The sequence below is a fragment of the Triturus cristatus genome, chromosome 11 (assembly GCF_964204655.1).
Source record: "Triturus cristatus chromosome 11, aTriCri1.1, whole genome shotgun sequence".
NCBI classification, from domain to species: domain Eukaryota; kingdom Metazoa; phylum Chordata; class Amphibia; order Caudata; family Salamandridae; genus Triturus; species Triturus cristatus.
In genome coordinates this window covers 473,544,143-473,562,207 of record NC_140594.1, presented here as the reverse complement: position 1 = coordinate 473,562,207, position 18,065 = coordinate 473,544,143, and positions in this window count along the sequence as shown.

Below are 18,065 nucleotides of genomic sequence, written 5' to 3'. Positions count from 1 at the left end.
CGAGTAGTGGTGTACAGTGCAGGGACATAGCGTGGAATAGTGTAGAGTAGAGTGGTGTATAGTGGAGTGTGTAGTAGAGTGAGTGGAGTGGCATAGAATGGAGTGATATACAGTATAAGAGTACAGTGGATTGTCGTGAAGTGGCATGGAGCAGAGTGGTGTACAGTGAAGTGGCATACAATGGCATAGAGTGGAATAGTGAACAGTGGAACTGCGTACAGTAGAGTCACGTACACTGGAGTGCCATAAAATGGAGTGCCATAGAGTGTAATAGCATAGAGGGGAGTGGCATAGGGTCGGGTTAAAGTGGAGTGGCATACAGTAGATTAGCGGGGAGTTATATATAGTGGGGTGATTTAGATTGGAGTGGCATGGAGTGTGGTAATTGAAACAGACGTAGCATGAAAGTGTGTGAACGGATGTAGATGTAATGTGAAAGAAAAATACATTATTGGGTGTAAATGGTAATATTTGGCCGTGTGTGTGAATAGTGTACGTAGTGTTAAAGTTAGTTGTTTTAAAATGGTTAGTTATATATTGTGCCTCAGTATACCACGGTACTTTCGAGGTATACCACTATACATGTGCATGATAAGGCTGTATGTGATTGGCTAATGGCTGTGTTTCCAAAACCTAAAATATAGCCATGTTTTTTTAGCAGTGTGGCTGCGTTCTGTGTTTTGCTGCGGTCTGAGTTAAAGTGTTAAATATAGTAAGTAGTACGTTTTATTGTTGTTCCCTACCTATTACCACTGTATTAAAGTGTTAATAGGCAGAGAAATATATTTATAATTTCTACATATATGTTTACAGCAGTTTTGGGACAACTGTGTATTTAAAAAAAAATGTAAGTAACACAGTCATTTTTAGATATTACTGCGGAACTCCGTAGACTGTTTTTTTGAGGTCAGGCATACTTTACCTCATCGCAGTCTCAAGTCTCTATTCCTCTTCAAGGTCTGTTGAAGTTTTCCTTGAGAATGCACCCAGGACCACGTTATGGAACACACTGTTCTGTTTCCGGCCTAAGTGCAATGCATAGGGCGCTTGGGCAGACTGACACAAGGTCTTCAAACTCTGCCTCTAATGCACCACACAGAATCATCCTGTAAGGCCTGTCTCACCTCCTGCCGCAGGAAGTCTATCACACATAGTAGGGAGAGAAAGTGGGCACATTACAAGATGCAGCGCCAAGAGTTATCTGCAACACTCAACATTTTTGGGGCTGAAGAGCTCCTCGGCACTGAAGAGACTAGCTCTACCACATTCCCCTGGGCTAGACGCAAGATGAACTCAAGGCCCTCTTCTCTGAGGCCTCTGACGTGGAGTAAGATTTTGAATTCCTCGATGAAGAACCACAGCAGGAGCCAGTTTCTGGGCCAAAAAATCAGATTTCTATCACATGCATCAGCTGCCCCTCAGGATCTGCCTTGAGCCCCTAAGCAACCAATGGCTGATGCAGAGCACTGTTCCTGTGGGAGTCTGGCGTTGAACCGAAACAGTCGGAAACCATGAGGTCCATACCTCTAGCTGGCATGCAGGACTGCAACGATCCTCGTCCTTCTCCGTCCTCTGTTCGGCACCTAGACACTGAAAAGACTCACTTAGTGACAGAGCCACAACCTCACTTGGTGTCGAAGCCGCCACTACCTCAACCTCAAGCTGTCAAATAAAATAAAAGCCTGCAATGGGCCATTCCCACACAGGGGTCTTGGCAAGCTAAGTGGGGAGACATAAAGGGGGAACTTCACATATCAGAAATAGAACATCTTGGACTGTGAGTATTTAACGGTAGGGCCTAGTCTGACAACCCCCCTGGCACAGACACATCGCAAATCAACCTCGTACTCCATTCAATTAATTTACCAAGCACTTTGCACTCATTGAACTATTAGAAACTAAAGTGACTAAAGCTCAAATGATGTTGTAGAAACAATTGCCGGTCAGGTCATAGAAACCTGCCAAAAGATGATCTGTCACCTATTGAAAACTGGAAACTTTACATTCTAGCTCCTAGCTATGTATACAAGTCATGCAAGGCCAAGGACAACTAGACCTTCATTAGCAGTCAGTTTTCAAAAACAAAAAGCTGTTGACCACCTGCATTTCAGCAAAAAGAAACAAAACCAATCATTGTGTACAGTGCGAAAATGCCCAAACATCCATGAGCAACAAATATGGAGAAGACCTTTTGGGCTAAAGCCTTTTTCTCAGAACAAAAATCAAACTCAAAGGACTTTTGGAGGCTGATTAATAGTATAAACAGAGACCTTAATTCTATAAACAATTCTAACAACTCAGAGGATCATTGGGCAGTCCATTTAACCAATCCTTTCAACATAAGCCCGGGACAGGGCCTGTGACCCCCGTTGCAAGTCCCTTTGTCACAGGCAACATGGAAAATAAAATCCTTGTGCCCTATTGAGTTAAATATTGAGGCTCAGCCTTTCACAACTACTTGCTACTCTCCTTATGAATTTGACTTCCCAATAGGCACAGGAGTTACATTGCTTCCTCATTCATATTCAAAGTAACAAAAACTCCTCCAACAACCTCTTTTCTCACCACTACAAATAGCTTAAGTGATACAGTCAGTCCATCGAGAAGGCGTACCAGGCCTAATGGTATCCTGCAGGCCATTTACAAAATTAATCCAGCATAACTGGGGCAGCCAACAAGGCACCGGTATTCAACAACGACCTACAGACGCAGGTTAGTCCTGAATCCTCTAGAGGATCGATAGTTAACCCAATTTATGAGAGGGGTGATCAGTCTCAACCAGACAACTATTGACTCATATGCAAAAACAACAGTTAATGGATAGAATGCAGAACAATGTCATACATTCACCCCAGTACAGATATCTGGGCCTAAATCTATCGTTTTTTTGCTAACCATGCCATTCCAGTTTGAACCCAGCCATATGCAAATCAGTCTTGACCCTCTGCCTCATGGGAACAGTCCAGCCCGAACTGCCAAGCCAGGTCATCCCTGGAAACAAGCATCCTAGGACCGGTTTCGGAGATTCACCCCTCTTCAGCCAGGATAGCTTGATTCCAGTGGTAAGAGCACTGGATCCTCTTCTGGGCATACCCGCCCCACTCGAGGTGGCAAATGCAAAAACAACAGTTGATGGACAGAATACACAACAATGTCATACATTCACTAAAGTACAGAGATCTGGGCCTAAATCCATCGTTTTTTTGCTCGCCATTCTAGTTTGAACCCAGCCATATGCAAATCAGTCTTGAACCTCTGCCTCATGGGAACAGTCCAGCCCGAACTGCCAAGCCAGCTCCTCCCTGGACTGGAAACAAGCATCCGAGGACCGGTTTCGGGGTTTCACCCCTATTCAGCCTCTTTAACTATTGACTCATAGTGAAGTTTATCGAAGCCAAGTACTTTTCGTCACTCTTATATACGGAAACCAATAAAATGGACTGAGGAAAACAAATTCACACTGATGAACCAAACAGGCTTTACTTGAAGAACTTGCACAATGACCAATTGTCGTGTAGTGCCTATAAACCTCTATAGAATCTGCACGTTTAGACGACAGATACTGTAGGATTGGAGTCAGACTGATTCTGGACACCCCTGCTGATATGTCATCGTGTATACCAGCTAGCTGTCAGTGCCACTATAAGACTAGTTCTTGGCAACCATCGAACATGACAATGCTGATACCTCAGAATCGTGGAAACAGTGCCACTTTTCGCTAAGTCACTCGTGCTCACTTTGTCTCAGAGAGATACACAGAATAAACGGTGGGGACGTTTCTCAATAAGCATTTATTAAACCAGCGTCATTCTAGTGTAAAATGGGTGTGCAGCAATCACTAGACAGTAACAGATATAAATGATAATAAGCACTAACAGAGTAAAAGGATGGTAGATCTCTACCATCGTGCTAAAACAATGAATACAGGCAAGTAAATAAAATACATGACATTAAAAATGCGTACTCCTAAGATGCGTCCCTAACTAGATGTACCTGAATGTACCTTGCATGTATGTGGGTGTAAAGCCAAGAATCCCTCTAGGATAAAGTCAACCCCATTACCTGCAGTGAGAGACTGGGGGAACCCGTCTTGGTCTTGAGTAGGACACCCCGTGAGGGATGTCAGTCCACTGCGAGCTGGAGTGTCTGCGTGCAGGAGCCTCAGCGTCTTGCGTCAGTGTGTCGTCATGGAAGTCCTTTTCTCCTCTAACTATCCCAGCAAGAGATGATGTATATATACCCAAAGTGGTACCCGCTCGGGATATACCTTGCTGTGTCATGACGGAATGGGATGACGGAAGGAATGACCCTTATACATAGTTCTTATGCAGGAGATGGTAGGCCTGCTGTCCAGCTGTGATTCCAAGAATGCTCATGCATAATAAATTAGGCTTAAGCTTTTCGGAGAAAACCCCATGTCATCTTTGGACATTACCTTAACTAGGTAAAAGGTCAGTACTAAGGACCGTTATGTAATGAAATGGTAGGGAGAATCTAGGTGAAAGGTTAGGTGACTACCTGAGCAAATATTAGGATACCTATATGAAACATGATATCCACTCCTAATCCGACTGGACGACATAATAAAAATTCTACGTACTGGTAAACATGGTACGCAACTTTTAATTAGTCAAGTAAAAAATAGTACTTAAAAATGTAAAATTTTCCAAAGATTTTTAAAAAGGAAAAAATATATAGTGCATGCGATAGAAGTCTGGACTAAATAAATTTCTCTATATAGTCTGAACAATGAGAGACTGAAAGCCATGCAGTTTAGAAAAGTGTCTTGTTTAAAATTCCAAATTTAGTTGTTTTTGAAAAAGGTCGAATTTTCCCAGCACACGATGAGCCAAATGTTTGTGTCCTGGCTGGGAGACGCCACATTACTGTAGCCTGCAATCGCATATGACGTTCGCTGGAACACCTCACAGGTCAGGTCAATTGAGCACAGATGTTCCTTCGTATTCACCACAGCCGTTGCTGGGGATGTAGTAGTGTCATCCGAGGCCTGAGTATTTGTTGAGGAGCCGGTATCCTTCCCAACAGGAGCTGAAGCAATCCCATGGTGGCTCTAAGACTGCAGACATCAACATTGGAATACGCTGAAGACACTGCAGAACATGGGCCGTTATCAGGTCCAGTAAAGCATCAAGGTCCGGAGGCGCAATTGTTGGAAAATTTAGACAGAGATCCAACATGCATTTTTGTCTGCAAAACAGGCATCGGAGGACAGGCAGAACCAAAACTCGCTCAGTTCTCGAAGACGAGGTGTGCCCAGATGGAGTACCATGCTATCACGGTATCGACGCTCCAAGAGCGTTTCGTTAAATCTCCTTGGTGACTGGGATGTCCATTGCATAGCAGTAAAAGGACAATCAGGATACCTGCTATAAGAAACAGGATCAGTGGACACCCTCAAAAAATGCTTCCGAATATGGAGTGAATAAAGTTGGGAACAACTCCGAGGATTGTTTGAAAGGTGCTTAACAGTCCTGAACCTATGATCATAAATAGGTGCACAATACTCGTTGTATCAGACATGTTAAAGATATGTTGTACTATTTCTGTGAAATGGAAAGGGCAGTTTGTTCGTATCACTGCCTGTATCTCGGCCGAAGACCTTGCAACCTGACGATCCTAAGTTTCTCGGGCGGAGGTTAAGGGCAGGGTTTGCTGTAAAAGCATGGCTTTCATTTGGCTCAGAGTATAAAACCGTATAAAGGAAACATTCAACTAAGGCCATAACGGCGCCTCCCTGATTATGTGGGTCAGTGAAAACAATACTTGCATACAGCAAGTAAACCTGGAGTTTACAGTGATAAGTTATGCGATGCCCGGTAGTATCCCACAACAACCTTGATCATTCAGCATCAAGTAACTCCCATTTTAAAGTAACTCGAAAATCGAATACCGGATTAATCACGGCAGCCGGGGTCCCTTTCAAGTGACAGGATAAATTTGCAACTGAACCATTACAGGCCCCGTGAAGCATGATATCCTGGCATATGAGAGAGCTAGTACCGCTAAGGAACACTTCCTTGTCCCCATTCCTGCATCGAAATCTGTACGGCAATTCCCAACATTCCTTGTTGAATTCCCTACTCATCGCTTCATATCTGCCTGTCGTTGTTCTAGGCAATCTTGAAACTGGAAGGTTGTGACCGGTATTGTTATTTTGCCATGAATTAACCATATTGTGTACGGTGACTCTGCCACAGTAAAAGGTAACTTGTCAAGTTTTTCAATACTCCGCATTGTATATTTTGCTCCCCTTTGTGCCATTGTAATCTGTTTTTCAGTTCGAATGTATGCTGAAAATAGAGATGCACTGTTGCGTGCAATGATTGCAGCGTCCAGTTTAACGACATAATAGAACGAAGTTGAGATTGTCCATGTTGTAGTATGTTTATATTCAGAAAAAGGAGTTTAAGAGGGAAACTATACCAGGCCACCCTCCACTCAGTCAATAATGCAAAACAACAGACCTGGTAGTAATAGAGCACTTGTTAGAATACATGGGATTAATAGGAGGGTAATGTAAACAACTATTACACCGTCAAAAGTAGTTCTAATCATGAACTATCAATAAATCCCTCGTGTCAAAAAACTTAGTATTTTAAAATTCCAAAACGTGAAAAAACAACCAACCATGTGAAAATTATTCCACCCACTTCTGTGAAATCCAGAAACAGAAAAAAGGTGTGAAAAATGAGAAAGCATCTCACGTGCGCAACACCAGGGGAGCTGCTGGCAGGTTCTCACCAGTTTGCTCACGAGTTTCTCATCATCGATGTCTTTCTCATGTGAAAAATAGGGAGGTTTATTTAGGCAGCCCAAAACCAAAAAAGAGGGGGGGGGGGGGGTTGTTTTGAAAAAGGAAAGACCCGTGAAATCTTATAAGTAAAATTAGGTCTGGCCCACGTATGTAATTCCAATTATTTTATTCCATTCTGTGAGTCATCCCAAGGTTAAAAACACGGTCATGTTATGTAACCACATTCAAGAATGGCCAACATGTTTCATTGCCTACTCATCTTTGCGGCAAATTCATCAGGGCGTCAAGGAACTGCAATCACTTCCCTGGATTTTATCTATTCAAAAAATAGAAAAAACTGCACACATGCAGGAAACATAGAACACACATAAGGTTGGTGAATGCATGAAAGAAACCAATTACACCCCATTTAAAAAAGATAAAGACATGACTGCTAAGTCAGCAATGTAGATTACCTAATGAGAGCCAAGGACCCGCATACCAGCTCTCAAATGGTTTAGAGGAACAGTGCAAGTCGCACTTCTTGTTCCAGTAAAAAGCACATCCGTTGCTTACACCTTCATCTGGAGAAACAGATATGAGAAAGATATACCGAGTGAGCGAAAGGTAATCCCTTGATCTAAACCTTTATACACTCAAACTCATCAAACTCACTAACAACCAAGATGGAATACTGTCTATTCAATGCCAGCCTTACGCGCTACCATCATCTCATTTGAATAGACTGCTAATGTAATACGGGAAGGCCCCGAGCACCAGGCATTCATCAGCGTCTTAATAACATCTTAATTCACCCTAGTCAATACCCACTTTCAATTGACCATTCATCCTGTTCGTCTTATCACTCGTCCCAGTGTGACACACACCCGGAGCTATCAACGTTTTGACATCTGACATAGCACACTCTGTACCGACTAATCTACCCTCACTGTAAGGTTCCTTGGACCGCGTCTTCACTCATTCCAGGATCAACAGGAATGGGGACGCGTCCGAGATTTTAACCGACAGGGCGTGTCAAGCGCTTCCAGGTCATGACTAGAAACCGAGGCAGAACACCCGGATTAGAACAGCATCGGTTTCTGAATGACCAACACGGCGGCCATCTTCCAGTAGCAACACTTATATAAATAAGTGCTAGAGTAACTCAACATATGGGATCAAAGGCACATTCAGACTAGTATGTCTGTAACATTTTTCAGAACAAACACTCAATGGGCCGCATCCCAGCTAATTAAGAAAGAGACTGTTCAGATAGTAAAGGAACATATACTAGACACAGCGAGAATGGATAAGCAGCCGGGATTTACACCAGCAGTGCATGTCAGGCTTTACCGGATCACACCTTGAGACCAAGGCGGAACACCCAGGTCACAGCAACATTGCTTTCTAAACGAGCATCGAGGCGGCCATCTTGCAGTGGCAAAACTTATCAATGCTATCATGGCTCAACATATAAAGTCAAGGACACATTCATACTGACATACATATTACATTTTCCAGAACTAGCACTGAACGACCAGAATCCCAGTTCATTAAGAGGTAGACTGTTCAGTTTGTAAAAATAATTAATACGTAAGCAGCACATAGCTCCCTTATTTCATACAGGACTAGAGGGTACACACTCACAAATTATCATGCCTGTCTAATCTTATGGTTCAGCGCGTTTACAAAGAAAAACGCTCAACAATCTTAATGTACATACCAGGAGGGGCAAGGCATACAGTACAGATTTATCAAGCACTCTCACTGTCTAGAGATCTTGTTCCATTCAATCTGATCATTTAAACCAATCTGATCAGCTTTTTCGGAGTAAATCTAGCGTGCCTCTTTTAGTGCGAGAGTGTTCTCAATCTGACTCGCATTACCCAGTACTTTTTCTAACACCACCCATTTCACAGCCTTGCAATTATGTTGGCTATCTTTGTAGTGTTGAACCAACCTCGTAGTCAATTTACCATTGTTAATGGTACTGAGATGTTCTTGTATCCTCACTTTAATTTTTCTTGTGGTGAGGCCAATATAATGAAGCCCACATGGACAGGTTAATCTATAAATGGTGTTGGTTGAGTTGCAATTACTGAACTTGTTCAGATACCAAGTTCGTCCACTCTGCAACTGTACACTAGTTGTCTTCTCAGTCAGTTCACAGACTGAGCAACCACCACAAGGGTAGTGCCCAGAAGGAATAGATGTGCTTGTAACTTATAATGGGGGCCTCGTGTGAACCAGTCTGTCTTTAAGGTTCTGAGCTCTTTTAACCCCTTCGACGCTTATGACGGAACGGTTCCGTCATGCACGTCGGTTGGGCTGTGCTTATGACGGAACCGTTCCGTCATGGCCCCGCCCGCGCTCAGAACCTTCAGCACTGCGCGGAAATCCGTGCAGCGCTGAAGGGGTTAAAGGCAAAACGGGGTACAGGCATTTTATACTCGTTGGTAGAGAGCAAAAACCAATGCTTCCTAATGGCCTGACGAATTTTCGTTGCAAGAGGATCAAAGGTCAGTACTATAGGTAAACACTCAGCAACCTCTTTTGAACTCCTTTCCAACAAAGCTTCACGAGGGGTATTCTGAGCCCTCTTACGAGCTCTGTTGACAATTTTTCTGGGATAAGCCCGTTGGACCAATTTCTCAGTGAGATCTCCAGACTGCTGCAAAAAATCAGCAGTCGAAGAACAGTTTCTGCGATAACGCAGGAACTGTCCTACTGGGAGATTATCCCTCAATGCTCTAGGGTGAAATGATTGATAATGTAGCAGAGAGTTTTTATTAGTTGGTTTCGGATGAACACTCGAGGTTAACTTGTTGCCATAATTGGACTTTTGATAACACCTCCAGTGAGGAGGAAGAGGCGGTATCGGCCCCTGAACAAGGGAGGGTTAGATTCAACCCCCAGGTGCAGTCAAATCAGGACCTGGGTGGGTTATTGCGTTCTTTTTTAGTTCAAAGCCAGAGAGGAAACAGAGGGGGTGGTTCGAGGGGTCGAGGCCGCGGACGCCAGAATCAGCCTCAGACATGGCAATCATTCTATCCCCCGTGTAACCCGGAGCAGGGGCAGAATGCCGACATAAACAACATCGTAGTCAATCTATCAGATCACCAGTTAACAGTAGGAGAACTGAGAGTACTTAACAAGGGTTTGGGATATGTTCCCACTCCTCGGCATGACTCTTTTAAATGCAGATTGGAGTTGCAGGAGGCAATGAGGAAGATCAAACTTTAAAAGTTTTTTGCACAGAAAGACTTGGAGCCCCCCTCAGTTTTGCCTGCACCGGCCTTCTCACTTTTGTCCCCCAGTCACATGGTAGGCCCTGAAGTTATCGTCTTTGAAAGAAAGGTCTTGGATGAGATCAGGTTGCTTGAAGAAACTGAACAGGGAAATGTATTCAGCAACATGAGTAAGGAGGACTGGTATGCTATGAAATCCTTGCAGGAAAATGCTTCTCTGACAATAAAATCGGCTGATAAGGGTGGGGCCATTGTCCTTATGAATACCTTGGACTATGAGAGGGAGGTTTTGAGATTACTGGATGATAGAAAGAACTATCAACCCTTAGTTAGGGATCCCACGACCGAGTTGTGTTGTTGGGGACTATCACTACGATGGTAGGACAAGCTAGAGAAAAGACCTGGATCACCAGCAAGGAGGCTGACTTTTTAGTCCATACTAAACCCAGGATTCTGGCATTTTACATCTTGCCAAAAATCCACAAGACACAACGCCCCCCTCCTGGGCGCCCCATAGTGTCGGGGATCTCCTCGGTGCTTGAACCACTGTCGCAATTTGCTGATTTCTTTCTCAGAGAATCAGTACTTAAACAGCTGTCTTATGTCCAAGACACTACGGATGTATTGAACATTATTCAAGATCTGCAATTCGATGTGACACAACAGATACTTGTGACCATCGATATTGAATCCTTATATACGAGCATCCCCCAAGACGCTACGCTGGTGGCAGCAGCCCGCGCTCTTGGGGGACAGGATTGGTTTTACGATACACCCCAATCCTTCGTGATGAAATGCATAGAGATCGCGTTAACCTGCAATTATTTGGCATATAAAAACGACATGTTCTTACAAACATCCGGAACTTCAATGGGTGCTACTTTCGCACCTAGTCTGGCCTGCATTTATGTGGGCCAGTTTGAAGAACATCATCTATACCACTCATCTAATCCCTTCCAGAGGCATATTAGCCTCTGGAAGCGGTATATTGATGATGTACTTTGTATATGGACAGGTACTCGGAGCCATCTTTGTGATTTCCTGGAGTGGCTTAATAATTGTGATGAATGTCTCAAATTCACGTGGAATATGAGCACCGAGCAGGTGACGTATTTGGATTTGGACATCAGTGTGACTGGCAACAAGTTAACCTCGAGTGTTCATCAGAAACCAACTAATAAAAACTCTCTGCTACATTATCAATCATTTCACCCTAGAGCATTGAGGCATAATCTCCCAGTAGGACAGTTCCTGCGTTATCGCAGAAACTGTTCTTCGACTGCTGATTTTTTGCAGCAGTCTGGAGATCTCACTGAGAAATTGGTCCAACGGGCTTATCCCAGAAAAATTGTCAACAGAGCTCGTAAGAGGGCTCAGAATACCCCTCGTGAAGCTTTGTTGGAAAGGAGTTCAAAAGAGGTAGCTGATTGTTTACCTATAGTACTGACCTTTGATCCTCTTGCAACGAAAATTCATCAGGCCATTAGGAAGCATTGGTTTTTGCTCTCTACCAACGAGTATAAAATGCCTGTACCCCGTTTTGCCTTTAAAAGAGCTCAGAACCTTAAAAACAGACTGGTTCACACGAGGCCCCCATTACAAGTTACAAGCACATCTATTCCTTCTGGGCACTACCCTTGTGGTGGTTTCTCAGTCTGTGAACTGACTGAGAAGACAACTAATGTACAGTTGCAGAGTGGACGAACTTGGTATCTGAACAAGTTCAGTAATTGCAACTCAACCAACACCATTTATAGATTAACCTGTCCATGTGGGCTTCATTATATTGGCCTCACCACAAGAAAAATTAAAGTGAGGATACAAGAACATCTCAGTACCATTAAGAATGGTAAATTGACTACGAGGTTGGTTCAACACTACAAAGATAGCCAACATAATTGCAAGGCTGTGAAATGGGTGGTGTTAGAAAAAGTACTGGGTAATGCGAGTCAGATTGAGAACACTCTCGCACTAAAAGAGGCACGCTGGATTTACTCCGAAAAAGCTGATCAGATTGGTTTAAATGATCAGATTGAATGGAACAAGATCTCTAGACAGTGAGAGTGCTTGATAAATCTGTATTGTATGCCTTGCCCCTCCTGGTATGTACATTAAGATTGTTGAGCGTTTTTCTTTGTAAACGCGCTGAACCATAAGATTATACAGGCATGATAATTTGTGAGTGTCTACCCTCTAGTCCTGTATGAAATAAGTAAGCTATGTGCTGCTTACGTATTAATTATTTTTACAAATTGAACAGTCTACCTCTTAATGAACTGGGATTCTGGTCGTTCAGTGCTAGTTCTGGAAAATGTAATATGTATGTCAGAATGAATGTGTCCTTGACTTTATATGTTGAGCCTAGCATTGATAAGTTTTGCCACTGCAAGATGGCCGCCTCGATGCTCGTTCAGAAAGCAATGTTGCTGTGACCTGGGTGTTCCGCCTTGGTCTCAAGGTGTGATCCGGTAAAGCCTGACATGCACTGCTGGTGTAAATCCCGGCTGCTTATCCATTCTCGCTGTGTCTAGTATATGTTCCTTTACTATCTGAACAGTCTCTTTCTTAATTAGCTGGGATGCGGCCCATTGAGTGTTTGTTCTGAAAAATTTTACAGACATACTAGTCTGAATGTGCCTTTGATCCCATATGTTGAGTTACTCTAGCACTTATTTATATAAGTGTTGCTACTGGAAGATGGCCGCCGTGTTGGTCATTCAGAAACCGATGCTGTTCTAATCCGGGTGTTCTGCCTCGGTTTCTAGTCATGACCTGGAAGCGCTTGACACGCCCTGTCGGTTAAAATCTCGGACGCGTCCCCATTCCTGTTGATCCTGGAATGAGTGAAGACGCGGTCTAAGGAACCTTACGGTGAGGGTAGATTAGTCGGTACAGAGTGTGCTATGTCAGATGTCAAAACGTTGATAGCTCCGGGTGTGTGTCACACTGGGACGAGTGATAAGACGAACAGGATGAAGGGTCAATTGAAAGTGGGTGTAGACTAGGGTGAATTAAGATGTTATTAAGACGCTGATGAATGCCTGGTGCTCGGGGCCTTCCCATATTACATTAGCAGTCTATTCAAATGAGATGATGGTAGCGCGTAAGGCTGGCATTGAATAGACAGTATTCCATCTTGGTTGTTAGTGAGTTTGATGAGTTTGAGTGTATAAAGGTTTAGATCAAGGGATTACCTTTCGCTCACTCGGTATATCTTTCTCATATCTGTTTCTCCAGATAAAGGTGTAAGTAACGGATGTGCTTTTTACTGGAACAAGAAGTGCGACTTGCACTGTTCCTCTAAACCATTTGAGAGCTGGTATGCGGGCCCTTGGCTCTCATTAGGTAATCTACATTGCTGACTTAGCAGTCATGTCTTTATCTGTTTTAAATGGGGTGTAATTGGTTTCTTTCATGCATTCACCAACCTTATGTGTGTTCTATGTTTCCTGCATGTGTGCAGTTTTTTCTATTTTTTTAATAGATAAAATCCAGGGAAGTGATTGCAGTTCCTTGACGCCCTGATGAATTTGCCGCAAAGATGAGTAGGCAATGAAACATGTTGGCCATTCTTGAATGTGATGTGGTTACATAACATGACCGTGTTTTTAACCTTGGGATGACTCACAGAATGGAATAAAATAATTGGAATTACATACGTGGGCCAGACCTAATTTTACTTATAAGATTTCACGGGTCTTTCCTTTTTCAAAACAACCCCCCCCCCTCTTTTTTGGTTTTGGGCTGCCTAAATAAACCTCCCTGTTTTTCACATGAGAAAGACATCGATGATGAGAAACTCGTGAGCAAACTGGTGAGAACCTGCCAGCAGCTCCCCTGGTGTTGCGCACGTGAGATGCTTTCTCATTTTTCACACCTTTTTTCTGTTTCTGGATTTCACAGAAATGGGTGGAATAATTTTCACATGGTTGGTTGTTTTTTCACGTTTTGGAATTTTAAAATACTACGGTTTTTGGCACGAGGGATTTATTGATAGTTCATGATTAGAACTACTTTTGACGGTGTAATAGTTGTTTACATTACCCTCCTATTAATCCCATGTATTCTAACAAGTGCTCTATTACTACCAGGCATGTTGTAGTATGGACAAGTATTGTTCCAGTATATCTATAGCAGAAAATATAATGTTGCACAGTGAATAAATCCTGGATGTTAATGCAGTCAGACCGTAGTCAACTACAGCTAATGCCTTTCCTAGGTTAACTCTATCTATTTCACGAAGTCTATCTGCAGCTTCTTGTTGAGAGATTTTCCAGAGTTCATTATAGACAGCGAAATACAAATGTTTCTGACGTGGCTTTCGGAGATCCCTTAAATCCACTTATTCTGAAAGTAAGGATAAGTATTGTTTCACCTAAGACAGTGTTGAGGTTTTCAGCCAATCGAGGCACAACTTCCCAACACTATATGATGTCACTACCCCCGGATGTTCTCGTTGTACATATCATGGGTCTGGCCTGTGGAGACTAAACCCTTCGGTTGTACCCCTGAATCTTGATTGACATCTATTGGCGTCTGTGGGTCAAACTAACCGTCCCTTCCAATTGGGGGCTGATGTATTGTACTGTATGATGTCATCTATTGGATCCCCTCCACGTGATGTAAAATTGATGTGTGAAGGTGTGGGAAACCGTGGTGTGTTCAAATCCTTGTTCTTGGGTAGTCCAAGACAGGAAGTCTGTTGCACAGTTTCATTCAGAAATATCATTTGTTGAGGAATGAGGCACACTCTAAATAGTGCTTCTGTTCCCTGATCTTGCCATTCCTTAGAACCCGAGACTGATTTTGTGTCTATTGTGTCTTTCCATAAGTCGAAACTCCGTTCAGACAGTTGGGCAATAAAGGATGCAGAATAAATCTGTTTGGTGTTAGTCAGCATATTTTTCTGTGCAGATGTAGGTGCAACCTTATAGTAAAATGAGGTTGGGTCAGAAGTGTTAAACCCTGAAAAATATGAAAATTTCTGTGCAAAGGTTTTCGAACTAACTTTCAGCGGTGTTGGGCAATGTTCCCATTGGTGGTATGTGAAAACATTACGAGGGATACTCGATTTGTGTAAAAAGTGATGACCATAATGATGATAACAGTACATATTATCAAAATCAGATGTGTCTTCTAACATTTCATTGCTTGAAAATGCAGCAGATTTTTTGTAAATCAGACAGCATATTATTGACAGTTTCAAAATCCCAATTGTCCAGTGGTGGCTGGTGAGATTTGAAAGTGGTGAGGCGTAAATTTATCCTTGGGAGATGCACCATGGCGAGCGAGCGCAGCGAGCTCATATTAATAAACATAATGTCTGTGATGCCCTCCCATTTCTCCTATGTTTGTGGCTGTGAGTCTGAGATACTGTTTTCATTTAAAAGAAACTTTTTTAAGGATGTTGTATCAAACGTAAACTAAGCAACATTTTTCTGCTAATTGTCTCTAGGCTAAAACTAGTCTCACACATCACCCACATTAAACATAAATGACAGGAATAAATGCATGGGAAGTATTCCCAAAAATCTGTTTGAGTATCATAAGGTCAGCAAAGAATGCTGCAGAACAGAGCTGTCTGTGCACCTCTGAGAAGCTGAAGTATACAGGGCATTGCGTCAGACACCTAGATGTGCAGTCTGCCACCACATTTATCGGCTGCTTTACATATTCGAACTCAGACACAGATTTGCAAAATGGTTTATTGACGGAAAATGGATTCCATATTAATGAGGCATTATGTGTGCCGTCTTCCCCCAGGCTCCACAAAAGAGTATTTATGGCCAGGGGTCACCGGTAATTTAAAATTAGAGCACATTTAAGGCGCAGAGAATATTTAATTACTGCTTAGGTCTGGCATCATGGATGCATCTCTGAAAAAAGCATACACACGCAGCGTGCCAGCAGGGCATAGCTTCAGAAACATGATTCCTTCTAGATAGAAATGTTTCTGAAGCTACGCCCTGTTAGTGCCAGCCACACACCTCTGAACCTAGCTACACAAAGCAAAGGAGCACTCTGTACGCACTGGGCCAGCCAGACTGCACCAGTCTGCGTTATTACTAACACTCTGCAGAGTGATTCACTCTGCACTTCATGGAGTGCTAGTGTTTATAGAGCGAGAACGCACTGCGTACGTTCTCGCTCTATAAACACTAGCACTCTTTGAAGTGCAGAGTGAGTCACTCTGCACTTCAAAGAGTGTTAGTGTTGGGAACACCACCCAAAGGCAATTGAAGAACTGCTTTTGATGAAGCGAGGGAAGGCACCTGTTTGCAGTGTGCCGCTGGCCTTTAATTGTAGAGAGAACCCCTCGGCGCTACGGATGCTTAATGGATGTGGTATCATATATATTTTGCATAAAATGCGTATAGGACTAAGGGGTGTTGAAGTGACCACCGAAGGTGAGGTTACTGAACAACACAAGTAACACTATGGCAAGTTTCCCAGCGCTTGATCTTTCAAAATATTAAAAGCGCAGCCTTAAAGCGCCTCGGGGAGTACTGGAGTGTGAAGCCATTTAAAAAGAAAATAAATTATTGCTGCCATACCCCGTCGGCCACCGCTGCTGGAAGCATGTTTATTTAAGGCATTATTGAATCGATTCATATCGCGCACATGATACACTAGTAGTGCTGGCTGCTGGTCTCGACTCAATGGTGTAACCCCGGTGTGAGGGAAAAGGCTGTCGGGTCGTGAGCTGGCCTGGAGGATATTAAAGGCGAGGTGGCTGAGTGAGAGTCTGAGAGGTGGGGAAGCGGAGGTAGCGAGAGTGAAAGCGGAGGTAGCGAGAGTGAACGACCTTGAGGGAATGTAAACTTTTGAAGATAATAACATTTTTACGGCATGATCCCCCAGAGCAGAAAAAAACAACACAACCTGGCCTGGGCCTGTATAATTATACTTCTTCGACACGGGCCGGCTGAGACCACCCTCCAAGTCATCTAAAACTGAAAGTCGGCAGACTGCCGACTTTCACACGACTCGAGTCGGGTCACGGTGGGTCTCAGCCTCAGACGGCTCGCGTCGACGAATTATGCTTATGCAGGCCCAGGCCAGGGCCTACTATCACCAGTGATGTGACGCAGCAGCACTGCAGTGCACACTACAGTCTGACACTCATCAAGGCCGTAATTATGGCCACAACAACAGAAGTGGACTGCTGCTGACTTTATCACTAGTTGGACTGGAGACGCGAGAGACACCACTGCTGATGACTTTGTTATCTCTCTCTCTCGCGTCTCCAAACTAGTAAAGTTAAGTAAACTCACTGTCAGGCTCAGCTGCTGACTGTGCTCTAGTCTCCTCTCTGGCCACAGTGCGGCGGTCACCGTCAGAGTACAGAGCAGTCGGGCCACACAAAACAAGATTCACTCACTGACTGTTGCCGGATAGTCACATCAAATAAATAAATCACGACACGACAGAACACACCACTCACTCTTACTCACTCACTGTTGTGTCGACTCGATCGACACGAGTGTGTGCACCAGACGTCTGTCGATCCTTTTCCCCCCGAGGGCGAGTGCCGTGGCCGAGTCAGAGTCTGAGTGACTGACTGACTGCACTCGCTCTCAGCAGTACTGGCTCTTAGCCCCAGGTTCGATGATCGATGCGGCCCGTAATGGATACTGGCGATCACAAACTGTTCTGTGTGTGCAAAACAAATGGCATGCACGCAGGCACGAAGGGGAGGGGGAGCACCTGGACTGGAGCAGAGAGAGCGGGACTGACCATGACCAATCACTGCACAGCCTTAAAATAAAGCCATGCAGTGATTGGTCAATATGTCCCCATGCTCCTGGACATGCCCCGGAGCCCACTCTGAGGCTCTGCGTTCTATGGAGACTCGCTCTACCCGGCCCAGTGACTAAAGCAGCCAATCCAGGCGCTGCTAAAGCAGCGCTTGGATTGGCCTGGGGCAGAAGACCTTGCCGCTCCTTACGGAGCCATGGGGCTGCGGCTTCGACCCACCCCCACCCCCTCCGTGTACGCTGGCAAGACTGGAAGGCCAGTAAGACGGCGCATGTCGGGCTGGCCAGGGAAAGGCACCCGGCCAA